Source organism: Girardinichthys multiradiatus, chromosome 9 (assembly GCF_021462225.1).
Source record: "Girardinichthys multiradiatus isolate DD_20200921_A chromosome 9, DD_fGirMul_XY1, whole genome shotgun sequence".
Lineage (NCBI taxonomy): Eukaryota > Metazoa > Chordata > Actinopteri > Cyprinodontiformes > Goodeidae > Girardinichthys > Girardinichthys multiradiatus.
The window spans coordinates 8,177,279-8,193,023 of record NC_061802.1 but is presented as its reverse complement, the minus strand read 5'-3'; positions in this window follow the sequence as shown (position 1 = coordinate 8,193,023).

The following is a 15,745-nucleotide window of genomic DNA, read 5'->3' as shown; positions in this document are numbered from 1 at the left end:
AAAGCTTCCAAACCTGTGGTTCAGGCTGTCTGAGCTACCGCACCCTGTTGGCGGTCAGATGCCTCGGAGCCCCTCCAGTCCTTGGAACCCCGGAAGCAATCACACACTCTATTTAAAGACTCTTAAATGAACGACTCTCATCATACAGTTTCAAACTTTTAGCTCTTTTAATTTAAATTAAGGCAGAGGAATGATTACAGAGATCAGCGCTGAGGCTCCCGTCTGGGAAAACCAGCTATGAGCATATTAATAAAGGTTATTCCTAACAACCTCCATGATGAGGTGTCATTTAAAGGCACCTCACTAATTTAGATCAGTGAACCCCCTTGGCACTGGGTAGTGGACCACCTGCAACTGGGTACCCACCCCCCCGAAACAATAATTCAACCCTGTATGTGTGTGTTAAACCTATATGTGACCAGGGAATCTCCTTCCAGCTGTCACGTGGTCCTATGCTGATGTGCGTCTGAAATTTAAATGATTAAAACCTTGCAAATAAAAAATAATGCCCTGTTGAAAAATGTAAACAAAAATAATAAAAAGCTAGAAGCACAGCGGAAATGAGCAGCACAATGTGTGTCAGTATATTGTAGACCCTGAATTGTAAACCCTGTTCAATTATCTATTGCAGTCGTTTGGTCCAGTCCCTCTCCTCCTTGCACAGTATCATAATTTCTCCAGCACTTTGGTTTGGTTCTATGAGATCCACATCATCACTTGTGCTTAAATATTCAGTGGACAACATCAGTGTTTGCTTTGGCACCACATCCATTTGATATTCTGGTAATCTCAAACCTCTGGTATCACTGGAACCAATCGCAGGATCAATACACCTGAGGATGAGAGCTCGAATACACGTTGCACAACAGCGTACATAAACTGCGATCACCACAACAGTCAATGAAGTGAATATACTCACCATAGGTTTCCCCATTTTCCAAACCACATCTCAAACATGTTTGTGAATTATTCATCAATTCCTAAGTGCGATTTTATTTCAATGGATAGTGATTGCAATTATTTTAGGGTGTTCGTTGGAGATCCATCAGGTGCTGTAATTGTTGGGAATAAAAGAACAACAAGCCTCTCCAAAAACACCACATAACCTTCTTCTTTTGCTAGGATCATATCCAAACCTGTTCTATTTTGACAAGAAATAATTTAAACATCCTGTTTACACAGCCTTCAGCTGTCTCTCCTGTTTTGCCTTGGTGTCATTTAAAAGATTAGAATCGGTTCTAACAGGAAGCAGTTTGTATTCTAGCAGACATATCAAATTCAAAAATACATTTTCTGAAAGGTTCCCCCTGACGAACTGGGCCAATTGGTGTCAGGGCATCCTGGATGGAGAGGGTAACCAGGGAACATCTTTCCTGTCCAGTCAATAGGTAGTCACCCCTAAAGCAATTATTCCCCATAAATCAGTTTTGTTCAGCAGCAAGTAGATGTTCAAGGCCTTGTATGAAGTTAATTTACAATCTAAGTTGCAAACAACATCATCTATAAATAAATAAGTCAGAAGCAAATAGGATGTTATAATTTCTATTCATCAAGTTATTTGAATTGATTAAATAGTTGAACACTCCTTTAACCCTTCATGCAATTTATTCCACAATTTCCCACATTCACAGAAGTAGACATTTGTTTGTTGATTATTCACACAGTTTTGCTTTAGAAATCCTTCTCCCTCTGTGATTTTTTATATTGTGACCTTATTTCAAATTTACCGGGACGACCTCCTTCAAGCATTAACCCAACAAATATAATTTTTATTGTTAATTTCTTTATCACATTTCCTCTGTTGAAGTAACCCAGCCCACTCAAAAATGTATAAAACAGGTCCCACATAATTGTATTTTGTTAGTTGAAAGCAAAAAAATGAGTTAATCTTACCGTTTGATGTTATGGTTCCTGGAATACATTAATTTAATTCCACAAGTACATTTTTGATGTGGAAATGAAATGTTAAGTCAAAAGATATCCAATCGCACCTATTCATATGTTCTTCCTCAGGTGCTTTCTGATTTCTCTGAGGTCTCTTCCGGATGATTGCTCTCCTTTCCTGCAATGTGATTTGTGCCAAAATTGGCTTACCTTAGTCTTGCCCTCATCCAGATTTCCATTTGTTTCTCCTGCTGGTTCTTTAGTTAGAGCCTCCTGTGTGTTATGAGACAAAAACTTCACAGCAGATTAGAATCGTTGAGCATAGTGTGTCAGTTGCTCTCTGTGAATCCAGACTGGGTGCACACCCCGACTGAAGAGAGGAGGTGAAAGGTCAGGGCGTGGTTCTTCCTGTAAGCAGCTCATGGGGAGTTAAACCCATGAGCTGAGTGGGTGATGATCTTATGTAAAACATCACCAAGGGCAGCACATCTTCAGCGCACTTCATTTTTGTATCAGCACAAACTTTAGCCAATCGTTTTTTGATTGTGTGATTATCTCTCTCAGCCTACCTGGTGAAAATGTCAACCACATCTCTACATCCTTTCACTCTGTTGTCAGTACCCATAAAATCAATAACAATTTCCTTTAGGGCTTGTTGGGAACAGGAAATGCTCCAATACCGGTTTTCATGAAGATTTTATATGTAGATAATGTAATAGAGTCATCTTCTCACCTTTAACCAAAAATCATATTTATATTGTAACCCAGTCAGTTGCTAATTTCTTGTCTGTTAACTAGTAGCCAAAGTCAGATTTGTTCAAATCGTTATTTTCCATAAAATCTTTGAAATAATCCCCTGAACAAAGTATTCGTATCATTTACCATGAAGGTGTCCAGTGTTTTGGACAACCTACTTTTCAAGCGCGTTGATAATTTGATTATATCTACCTAAATTAGACCTTTAGGGTCCTTCCCTGTAACCTCTACCCCCAATACTAGACAAAAGTAATTTGCACATTCTGTACAACCTTAATCATACCATTATTTGGTTATTCATTCCTGTTAAACATTTGATCACTACAACCAGTAATTTTTTCCCTAATATATCCATTTCCATTTTTTCCATCCTATGATTATTATTAGTATTTCTTTTTGTTTTCTCTGAAGTCTAAAGGTTAGTCAGACAAACATTTGAGACAAACATTGAAACAGAAATTTAGACAAACACTTAAGACACATAACACATGCCGGCTTCAGCCTCCCCTCTCAAGGAAGTTTGGGCGGGCGGCCAAATCATTTACCATCAAATTATTCAACCAGAACCCTGTGGTAGAATGACAGGTTGTATTTGGTTCTGTTCCCATCCCAAAGAGAATTTAGATCCAATTTCACCTCAAGAAAATTCATAAGAAATTTAAGTTTTCACCCTCTGAAACTAAAACCCAGAAAATTGTTCCAACTTGCAAGCATCTGAACACATATAGGGAACACCGACATTAGAGAAAAACAAATGAAAAACAAAACTTGGTGCACTCTGAAACGTTCATTAGTTGTCTGAACACAACTATGAATCAAAACCCAAAACAAAAAATGAGCTCACAAAAACTAAAACATACCATTGATCCATGAACCTTTCACTCATGTGGCCCACATCATTCATCATTCATACCTTGGGCCTTCATTCATTCCTGCCACACCCTTCTCAACCACACGTTTTCAACCCTCAAACACAATCTTTGGATTCCTATTGTTCCTGAACCCCAGAGATCTCATGTTCTAAGTAATAATGTGTCAATGGACCCATTTGTCAGGCTGGTCCCAGCCACCTTTTCAGGCCTTCTCCACAAAGGAGAAAAATAATGTTTAGGGTTATCGCTCACATCATCAGGTAATATAGTGGGACGACTCTTCATCAACCTTTCCAGAGAAATCATGAGTATTGTGACCGGCAATGCCTGAAAATAATTTGATTATACAGCCATCCCAGTACAACAAATTAACACAAACAAGAAATCACAAACTTGGGTTGTGAAATAAGCATTTTTCTTTCTTTCACCGTCTTCATTTCACAACACATAATCATATTTGTACATTGTTATTTCCATTATTATTATATACAAAGAAGACAAAAATAAACGACATTGAAGTCTAGCTTTGTACCAGCTTATTAAGGAGTAAAAGAAGATAAAAAGCAAATAGATTAGTTATAAACAGAATCATTTTGATCAGAAAAAGGAAAGGATATCCTACCTTTGTAGCACCTGGTGGTCTGACACAAAAACTATGGATACTTGGCCTCTTGTTACCCTTTTTGCAGCATCAAGTAGTGAAAGTCGAAAAATGTTTTTGTACTTCTGCCTACCACAATAAACCTATGTATGCATAAATAAGGAGGGTGCCATCTATACATTATAAGTTAAGTTTTAGTTAAGTTTTCTGTCAAACTTTCCGTTCATTTTCTTATACGTTATACGTTATACTAATTCTTACCTCTGTTGTTTGATTTTCCATACCACTGCAATGCTCCTCCTTATGTACAATGCCTCGAGAACCTTGTTGCTGAAAAGCGCTGTATAAATAAACTTGACATGACTTGACATAAATCGGTATCTATAATCCGCCAGGGATTTTATTGTTTTTAATTCCATCAATTAAATCAACTGTATCATTTAATGCAACTACCTCTTTTGGTGAAAACAAAAAGTTTTAGTATAGGACATTAATTTTAATCTTGCCACAAGGCAATGGTAGATTTATTCTTTTCAAATTATATCAATTTAACAGCATTCTTTTTTTTTCCTGCTGTAAGTCTTAAATGAGTGAAAGTTTTTCCAAATTTAATCACTGCAATTAACTGTTGTAAAGTTTTTGACAAATCAACTTTTGGAGTCAGATAAAATCTGAGTCTAACTGGTTGAGCTAAAATCCTAAATTTAATATTGTTTGCCTGTTGCCTTAAAATTGTCACATTATCATTCTGATAATGTTTTTCCCTTCCAGCTCATAAAAGAGTTTTCACACAACTGGTGCTGCCAATCCTAGAACACGCTGATGTTATTTATGGCCATGCCACAGGAACTAAGCTTCATTCCCTCAAACTTTGAAATACTGCGTATTTAGAAATATTTAATCCAATTTAACTCACAATATGGCCTGAGAAATACTGATCAGTTATCTTTTTTGTGTTTTACACCAAGAATAAGGAAATATTTTGACAGTTTGCATTTCAGTTTAAAGCTTCATCAGCTTGGAATACTTTGCCTCATTCACTTAGCTGTATTACTGCTATTCATATTTACTTAATTGTAAAACATCTTGCTCTTGCTTTCAGTAAGAAAAATGGTTCATTTATTCTGGACTTAATCCTCACAGAGATATGAACATGAACTCTGTATCTGTATGTGTTGTCTTATTTTTTGTCTTGATGTTAAGTCTATGTGCCATGCTGTTGCTATGCCAGTGGTTGTGAGAGTGTGTGTTTGTGGGTCCTTGAGAATGTTGTGGGTATTTTTGTGTGATTTTTTCACATTTGTTTGATTCGTATTACTGTTGTTTATCTTCTGTTTTGCAAGGACCCTCACAAAAATAGTATGGTACATTTCAAGGGGACGTGGAGGAGGCCGTAGGAGGACAACAACCCAGCAGCAGGACCGCTACCTCCGCTTTTGTGCAAGGAGGAACAGGAGGAGCACTGCCAGAGCCCTGCAAAATGACCTCCAGCAGGCCACAAATGTGCATGTGTCTGCACAAACGGTTAGAAACCGACTCCATGAGGATGGTATGAGGGCCCGATGTCCACAAACGGGGGTTGTGCTCACAGCCCAACACTGTGCAGGACGCTTGGCATTTGCCAGAGAACACCAGGATTGGCAAATTTGCCACTGGCGCCCTGTGCTCTTCACAGATGAAAGCAGGTTCACATTGAGCACATGTGACAGACGTGACAGAGTCTGGAGACACCATGGAGAGCGATCTGCTGCCTGCAACATCCTTCAGCATGACTGGTTTGGCAGTGGATCAGTAATGGTGTGGGGTGGCATTTCTTTGGAGGGCCGCACGGCCCTCCATGTGCTCGCCAGAGGTAGCCTGACTGCCATTAGGTACCGAGATGAGATCCTCATACCCCTTGTGAGACCATATGCTGGTGCGGTTGGCCCTGGGTTCCTCCTAATACAGGACAATGCTAGACCTCATGTGGCTGGAGTGTGTCAGCAGTTCCTGCAAGATGAAGACATTCAAGCTATTGACTGTGCCGCCCGTTCCCCAGAGGGGAGGAGATCCCTCAGGAGACCATCCGCCGTCTCATCAGGAGCATGCCCAGGCGTTGTAGGGAGGTCATAGAGGCACGTGGAGGCCACACACAATACTGAGCCTCATTATGACTTGTTTTAAGGACATTACATCAAAGTTGGATCAACCTGTAGTGTGTTTTTCCACTTTAATTTTGTGTGTGACTCCAAATCCAGGCCTCCATTGGTTAATAAATTTGATTTCCATTGATGATTTTTGTGTGATTTTGTTGTCAGCACATTCAACTTGGTACAGAACAAAGTATTCAATGAGAATATTTCATTCATTCAGATCTAGGATGTGTTATTTGAGTGTTCCCTTTATTTTTTTGAGCAATGTACATAGTTTTTCCAGCATGCTATGGAGATGCACATGGATATTTTGTACACACCTAGAATATTGCTTCTGCCAAGTATTTTACTAATCCTTCCAGTAATTCAGACCGTTAAGTTACTATGACCGCTAGCACGATGAAAGTTATTGTCAGGACTTACAAGTCATATATAATATAACATAATGTGGGTACTTCTTCAGATCAGGAGAGACTTTGTCAGATATACTGTACAAGCCACCAGTGCACTGACAGCATGGTTAAGAACAGGGCCAGGGCTGAGGGAAAATAAACATTATTTCTCTGTGGTTTACTTGACGTTTGACTTTGAGGGCTGAGATTTAGTGGCACTTTTGCTCCAGACACTCTGTAGACACACAGCAGTAAATTATTTGAAGGTTGGGGGTATGCACGATCCCGCCGACAGAAAATATTAGGTGCTTTTTCTTCCCCTCTTGTGTGTACATGTGTGTTTTGGAGCTTGACACAAGGAGCAGAAGAGACACCGTGTGAGTGTTATGTTGCCTATTGTAGCTATTTCACACCTCAGCGGTGCACTATTGAAACTCCACCAATGGACAGGAAGCCCATTAAATACATTTCATTTCTGTTTGCATCGTTTCACTGGGGCAATCCTAAATATTTATTAGATGAGAGCAGTAAAAAAATCGGTTTGTTGCAAAAGTGGTTACTGGATTTGACACTGAGAACAAAGAAGTAAAAAGGTTGTTTTCCTTTGAGCATTATACCACCCCTAATCTAAGAAATCATATTAGATGCAATTTCAGAAGAAACAAATAGTTCAAATAACAAAATAAAATCTTGTATAAACAACTAAAACATATCAATATACACTGGGGTCAAGGTTGTTGTTTGTTTCAACCTTTACAGTTCTATAGCTATTACGGAGTCAACTTGAGTAAAAAGAAAAAAAAACATTAAGCACTTTCAGGGGTAAAATCAAACAATATATTAAATTAAGCCATACCTTTTATACCAAAAAAAACTTGGTTATTCACCTAGTAATCTTTGAATTTGAAGTTTGGAATTTCCTTACATCGTAAAAACAGGAACTATACAGGTCCTTCTCAAAATATTAGCATATTGTGATAAAGTTCATTATTTTCCATAATGTCATGATGAAAATTTAACATTCATATATTTTAGATTCATTGCACACTAACTGAAATATTTCAGGTCTTTTATTGTCTTAATACAGATGATTTTGGCATACAGCTCATGAAAACCCAAAATTCCTATCTCACAACATTAGCATATTTCATCCGACCAATAAAAGAAAAGTGTTTTTAATACAAAAAACGTCAACCTTCAAATAATCATGTACAGTTATGCACTCAATACTTGGTCGGGAATCCTTTTGCAGGAATGATTGCTTCAATGCGGCGTGGCATGGAGGCAATCAACCTGTGGCACTGCTGAGGTCTTATGGAGGCCCAGGATGCTTCGATAGCGGCCTTTAGCTCATCCAGAGTGTTGGGTCTTGACTCTCTCAACGTTCTCTTCACAATATCCCACAGATTCTCTATGGGGTTCAGGTCAGGAAAGTTGGCAGGCCAATTGAGCACAGTGATACCATGGTCAGTAAACCATTTACCAGTGGTTTTGGCACTGTGAGCAGGTGCCAGGTCGTGCTGAAAAATGAAATCTTCATCTCCATAAAGCTTTTCAGCAGATGGAAACATGAAGTGCTCCAAAATCTCCTGATAGCTAGCTGCATTGACCCTGCCCTTGATAAAACACAGTGGACCAACACCAGCAGCTGACACGGCACCCCAGACCATCACTGACTGTGGGTACTTGACACTGGACTTCTGGCATTTTGGCATTTCCTTCTCCCCAGTCTTCCTCCAGACTCTGGCACCTTGATTTCCAAATGACATGCAGAATTTGCTTTCATCCGAAAAAAGTACTTTGGACCACTGAGCAACAGTCCAGTGCTGCTTCTCTGTAGCCCAGGTCAGGCGCTTCTGCCGCTGTTTCTGGTTCAAAAGTGGCTTGACCTGGGGAATGCGGCACCTATAGCCCATTTCCTACACACGCCTGTGCACGGTGGCTCTGGATGTTTGTACTCCAGACTCAGTCCACTGCTTCCGCAGGTCCCCCAAGGTCTGGAATCGGCTCTTCTCCGCAAACTTCCTCAGGGTCCGGTCACCTCTTCTCGTTGTGCAGCGTTTTCTGCCACACTTTTCCTTCCCACAGACTTCCCACTGAGGTGCCTTGATACAGCACTCTGGGAACAGCCTATTCGTTCAGAAATTTCTTTCTGTGTCTTACCCTCTTGCTTGAGGGTGTCAATAGTGGCCTTCTGGACAGCAGTCAGGTCGGTAGTCTTACCCATGATTGGGGTTTTGAGTGATGAACCAGGCTGGGAGTTTTAAAGGCCTTAGGAATCTTTTGCAGGTGTTTAGAGTTAACTCGTTGATTCAGATGATTAGGTTCATAGCTCGTTTAGAGACCCTTTTAATGATATGCTAATTTTGTGAGATAGGAATTTTGGGTTTTCGTGAGCTGTATGCCAAAATCATCCGTATTAAGACAATAAAAGACCTGAAATATTTCAGTTAGTGTGCAATGAATCTAAAATATATGAATGTTAAATTTTCATCATGACATTATGGAAAATAATGAACTTTATCACAATATGCTAATATTTTGAGAAGGACCTGTAAGTCGAATTCTGAAGTCTGGTAATTCTGAGCATAGACCAGTCACTGTTACCTACCATATCCAAAATTATTGTGAAATCAGTTGCAAAACAGTTAACACATTTTGTTAGTTAGTCATCAGTATCATTATTTATTTATAAAGCATTTTACAAACCAAAAGGCAACCAAAGTGCAGGTAAATAAAAAAAGGAAGGAAGGAAGAAAGGAAAAAAAAAAAAAAAAAAACATTCAGCAAGAAAATACAAGGTTGACAGAATTAGCAATAAAATCAGCAATAAAAGGCAAAGAAGGAACCAGGACTTGTCTAATGGTCATGCTCTCTGGAATTAACAGCTAGTTTAAAAAGATAATTTTTTACAAGATATTTAAAATAATGTAATGTTCCAGGAAGTCTGTTAATGAACAAAGTTATTCAGTAAAACACAAAGCATTAATTGGAAAATTAAAGCAATAGTTTGCAAAAAGTGCTGACAATTTTCTTTTTTTTTTTTTTTTTTTTTTACAAATTGTATGTTCTGGTTACTCTGTCGCATATCAGCCTTCAACTTAAATGGAGCAGGAAGACACAGTGCCAAAGGAAAATAATGCTCCATGTTGTCTTTCTACATTTTGCATACAAATGTTTTCACCATATAAACCAAGGTGTCATGCATTTTTTTGGACACATCGAAAAATTCTGCCACAAGAGCATTGCTGTTCACACATTCTATGTACACGGCACATATGCACTACAAGGAAAAAAACCAACTGCAATGCAAATGTTACAGTAATGATCCAGTAATAACATTACTTAATCTCATGCCACGCTATCCCAGACAGTTTACTCACCTTGCGAGGCTGAAAGTGAAACTTAAGGTATCCTTTTGTGTCTGTTTAATTCAATTACTTGTTAGACCACTTTAGGGGACTCATTGATCACTGAAATTTGATTTCCAGATAGTCAGCGGAAACTTCCAATATGAACAAAAAGACAGACAAAAATATATATGTATCGTCACCCTTACACGAAGCAGAACGCTGTGAATTCCACACCACTGATCTCAGTGTAAACACACCATTTAGAACGGGAGCACCTCAAAAGGATTTGGTACTCCACAAAATCCCCTTCAGTTCCTCACATTTAGAACCTTGTAACACATGTTTTTGAAAGCAGCTTTAGAGTTTCTAACTCCCAGAAGAAACAACTGCTTTAAAGACAAATCTATGAACCTTAATACACATAAGCTCAAAAGTCCTACTCTAGTCAGTAGTTTTCTTCTTTTTATGTATTATTTACCTGCAGTGATTATTTTGAATACATTTCATTTCTGTGTAAGTGTATGTTTCTCATGTTATTTTACCAATGGTTTTAAATATGTTTGTTTGATTATGTACCTTTTCTAAAGCCAAACCAGAAACTGGGACTACAAATTAGTTTTTTGTTAAAGGGTCAATATTGTATTAATGTTTGATGCTCCGTCCCCAATTAAAAGAAATCTAGCATGAAGATACTTTATTGGCTGCTGCCCATCAACAAACACTATGTGGTTAAAAATAAGACAGTGACATTTTCCACCAGGGCTGCCACACTTACCTTGGACTTATTGGTCTATAAAATCATCACATTTGGTCCCTCTGAATTTGTTTGATTGCATTTTCCTTCATGCCACCGAGAATATGTGAGATGTTATGTTACACCCTATTGATTACCTGTGTTAATTAAATTTTTAATTAAATTTTTTTATGATCAACATTTCTCTTGTGATAATACTACAGAGAGAGAGAGAGAGAGAGAGAGAAAGAAAGATGACAGCGGCCTTCATAAATCTCTTCTTTATTTGCAAGAGGCTGGCTATCAACAAATACAACTGTGTACATAAAATTTTACTAACATTGATTTTGAAAATATTAATATTACTTTAAACATTGGAGATGTATTATTCAATTTAGAGCCACAAAGCATAAAATCCAAGTGCTATAACTCAGTTAATGAACAGGAAAAGTCCATTACAAAGCTATCAGCAGACGCATCATCTGATGCGCGTAAGCGCCTGTGATAGAGGCAGAATCATTTACTTTAGGCTGCACAGAAGACTCCTTTAATACCAGCAGACAAAGTAGCAACATGAGCTCAGATAAATGACTGTTTTTTCTTTTGTCTTAAAAAACCAAAGACATTATAAAAACGACATTTAAATTCTGCTTCATGCATTTATTATGTAGATTACAGTCTGTGGCTCTAATGGAATCATTTAACATTCCAAGCATCCAGTGCCAGTTTAATGTATAAGCTTCTGTTAAAATTTAAAAACATAAAGAAAAATCAGTTTTTGTATTTCTCCTATTTAAATACCTTTTTTTTTACTGTAATACAGCTAATTCTGTCCCAGGGTAATTGTTTGCTGTGATGAATGAATAAACATTTAACACATCCAATTTACTGGACAAACTGTTTCTTCATATTCTGATGGAGCAATGTTTCCCTCTACTCGTTATAAGTCATTACAAGACTGCAAAATTGTCTGACTAGTGTCTAAATTGGTTTACCTAATATACTTTTAGACAAAAAGGGTAAAGAACAAATGTCTTGATAGTGATGTATGTTTCAGCGGGTGGGTAAAGCAAAGGACCTATACAGACTAGGCTCTGTACAGTCTCATATATACCCAGCAGTGTGTGTTAATTAGAGGAATGCAAGTTTTAAATTAAGTGCTGAGTAGCGTGGAGCTGTAATGAACAGAGAATGGCCTGGTGCTGGGAAATATGCTGCAGGCCTTATGGTATTTATGGCTTAAGGGAGGGGGGTCCTGCTTTATCCCCGTCTGCCTTAGTTCCATTTTGTCTGAAGACTTCACTCCTTTTTTAACCTTTTCGACCCCAATGACAGAAAGACAAAAATTATTGCATTAAAACTCTTACCTTGTAAGTTTTATTTATTCACAAAAGCCATAATTGTATTTTTAACCAATAATTGCTTTAAAATGATCTAGAAAATACATTTTAAAACATAGTAATAAAAAATCTACAAATACACACAAAATAACAGTTTTTTATTGTGTTTGCTTTTATTTACTATATAATAAAAACTGTATTATAACTAATTATAATACTTGGATTATGAATTATTTTACTAAGATTTTACTGCTCAGAATTGTTTTTTCCTATCACAATAAATTGCTAACTGATTATCAAACGAGAGAAAAACTGAAGCTTATGTATTTCTGAAACAAAAACAAAATATTATAACAGATGTTAGAAATTTAGAATGCTATTAAGGTGAGAAGACTTACCCCCTGGCCTGATAGAGCTGTCCCCTTCCGGTCCAGGCACTGAAAAGAGACATTGCTTTTGGGACGACATTCCCTACGGAACAGCAGAACGGGGGGTGTCATTGTCCCCTCGCCACCCTGCCTCCTACACAGGCCTGACTGATGTGGTGTGGCATTGTTTTCCTGGTGGATCATTGGGATCATTGAGTGGCATGTTGTTTTAAGGGCTAAGCCCGAACCGAATGGCTCCATTGTGAGAGCCATTCTGCCCATGGCTGCTAACAGCCCAGGGGCCGAGCCTAACAAGATGGAGTCATTAACAGGCTTAATGATGAACTCAGCGCTGTCCAGCATAAATGGTGCCTTGAGTTACTCAGTTACAAGCCAACCTCAATTTAAAGCTCCTCCAGCTCTTTTCACTATTAAAAAAATATGAATGACCTTTTAAATGACATTTTTTAAACAGTAAAATGTATGTCAATGTACCACAGTTTCCCTTAATCATGCCGATAAACTTTGATTAAAGCTTACTGAACATTTCTGGTTGCAGGTTTGTTTGGTTTTTTTATATTTCTCCATGAATAATTTTAAATGAAATTTGCACTGTTGCTCAGTTTCACATTGAAATTTACAGTAACTTCATCAGTTTAATATTTTATACTTTTTCTTACACCCTTAGATGCCTGCATATATTACAGAATTAAAACATTAGCTTAGATATAACTTTCTCCAAAACATCGGAATTTACTATCACCACCAGCTTATAAAACTCCTTATTAGAGTTGTGTCTTTGCTATAATGGCACCACTTGTTTACTTAAAAAAGTATTTTCCGTGAAACACTTGCTTGTCAAAATTGACTTGTACTGTAATGTTCAGATATATAATGTTGGATTTATTTGTTCAAGATTATGCACAGGTAAATTAATCCCACATTTAGTCCTTAAGGCAGGCATTTCACAAGATGTATAAAATAGAAATCCAAAACAATTTCTACAACACATGAATACAACCCTAAAAACACAAAATTTACACCGTTGCTAAAATCATTACATGCATTTACTCATCCTAATAAATTATAAAATTTTGGAGCTATTGTATGAACAGATAAAATCCAAAATGTCATTAGCTAGAGAACAACAAATGCAATCAATAACTAACTAATATCTGGCAGTTAATGATAACACCAGTTTACCACATACAGTTTATGAAAGATATGGATATTGTCGAGGTAGGAAAACTTTACTGGCCGTCCGTTAACTCTTACATTACTCCTCACCTCTCATCGTCTCTTTTTATTTGGCACCCAAAGGACAATCCTCAGTCAGAGATCAGTTGTACGTTTCCACAAGTTTATTAAAACCAATCTGAATTCAGAGGGGAAACATCACACTTACACTGGTACCTGGAAACGTCTGTGTGTTGTCTCACTGGGGGCTGCGTTACATTACATTTTATACCCCACGCTGCTATGCAGTACACATACACAATCATTCTGTCCGTGGATGTCTCTCCAGCAACAGTATCAAAGAAACAGAGATACATTTCATCATTTAATTAAATAATTGTTTCCCACATGTCTTCAGGAATCTTCAGGAAGAGGAGTACCATGCCTCCCTAATACACTGCCGGCTTCTCACGATACAGACAGAAAACACCTGCAAGCTTTAACCTTGAATAATAAACCCTCATTGTGTAAAAACTGGACTCTATAATACTAGAGGCTACTGTTAAGGTTTTTTCTAACTATCAAAAACATAACTAAAAACTCCTAATAAAAATCAATCTATAAACAGCAAACTCCCAAATATATCTTAGTCTTAGCTACTAATAATAAGGCATTTATATTTCCACAAATTCCTCACAAGTTTTTAAACTATTACAAAGCATGTTCCACTACATGACTTCGTCATCTCACAGTTTTAATGTCAACAATAATGTTGACTATTTTAAAAGCAAGCCTGATATATGAAAACAAAGTTTGAATATCAGAACTTTTTACGCTTAGTTAGAATATTATAATGACGATCCTGCAGTGAGTTAGAATCTTGGTTCTAGGCTTGATGACAAAGTGACCAGATTAGTTTGAAAGTTGTCTGACTTGTTTAAGACCAGCAGGACATGCAATATAACATCCGAGACCATCCATTTTCTATACCGACTTCTTTTGTACAGGGTCAGGAGGGAGCTGATGCCTATCTCCAGCAGTCAGAGGAAGGGGTACACCCTGGACAGATCGCCAGTCCATCGCAGGGCAGGACACACAGGACAAACAACCATGCACACACTGATTCACACATAAGGGTTATTTTAGAGAGACCAAATAACCTACCAGTCATGTTTTTGGACTGTGGGAGGAAGCCGGAGTACCCGGAGAGAACCCACGCATGCCCGGGGAAAACATGCCAACTCCATGCAGAAAGACTCCAGGCCGGGAGTCGAACCCAGGACCTCCTTGCTGCAAGGCTACAGTGCTAAACAATGTATCACCATGCAGCCCACACCCGAGACCATTGATTCTCCAACATTTTATAAAAAAAATACAAATACATTTTGGAAAGGTTTTTCAAGTGCCAACATGCTGACATTTGAAAACAGTAGTAAAGTTTATCTCATCAAAAAAAGAACAAAAAACATTATAATCCAGTGGCATCGCATTATTGGTTGAAGAATGTGCTTCCGTTAAGCTTTGAATGATTTTTTAGTAAAACTTTAAAATTCTCCAAGAGGATGCAGTGTCAAGTGGGAAGTTTTTCAACAACCCCAACTTATAATCCAATATGTTTGCCTTGTATATTAAACCAAGTGATAGCCACAGCAAACCCTTGTGATGATTTGCATCTCATCAGGTAGTTCAAGCATGTGATGTCATTCCCGAGACCATTGATTCTCAGTTCTTCCTGGTTCACTGTGGTCTGCTTTAGTTTGTAATGGGAGTTCTTGAAATTTTTCACACTGCACTTCTCTTTTGAGAAATTTCTGATGAAACAGAGATCAGGAAACTCGATTTTTAGGTGGTGCATAGTTGCCTCTCATCCCTAGTTCCATATATATTTACCTTGCAAATAACTGATACCAACATTTCTTTCGAGTATCACTAAAAGGAGCTCAAGCACCACCTGCGGTACTTGTGCCACAACTTTGAAAACCACGGTTCGAGAAAATATCATTGCATTTTGGCACACCACAGATACTATCTCAGGTAATGAATTGAGTGTACCAGTATCCTCTTGCACTATCCTAATAATTAAACATTACATGAAGAAGCTCACAACTACCCCTAAACTACAAGCTTTTACACATGCA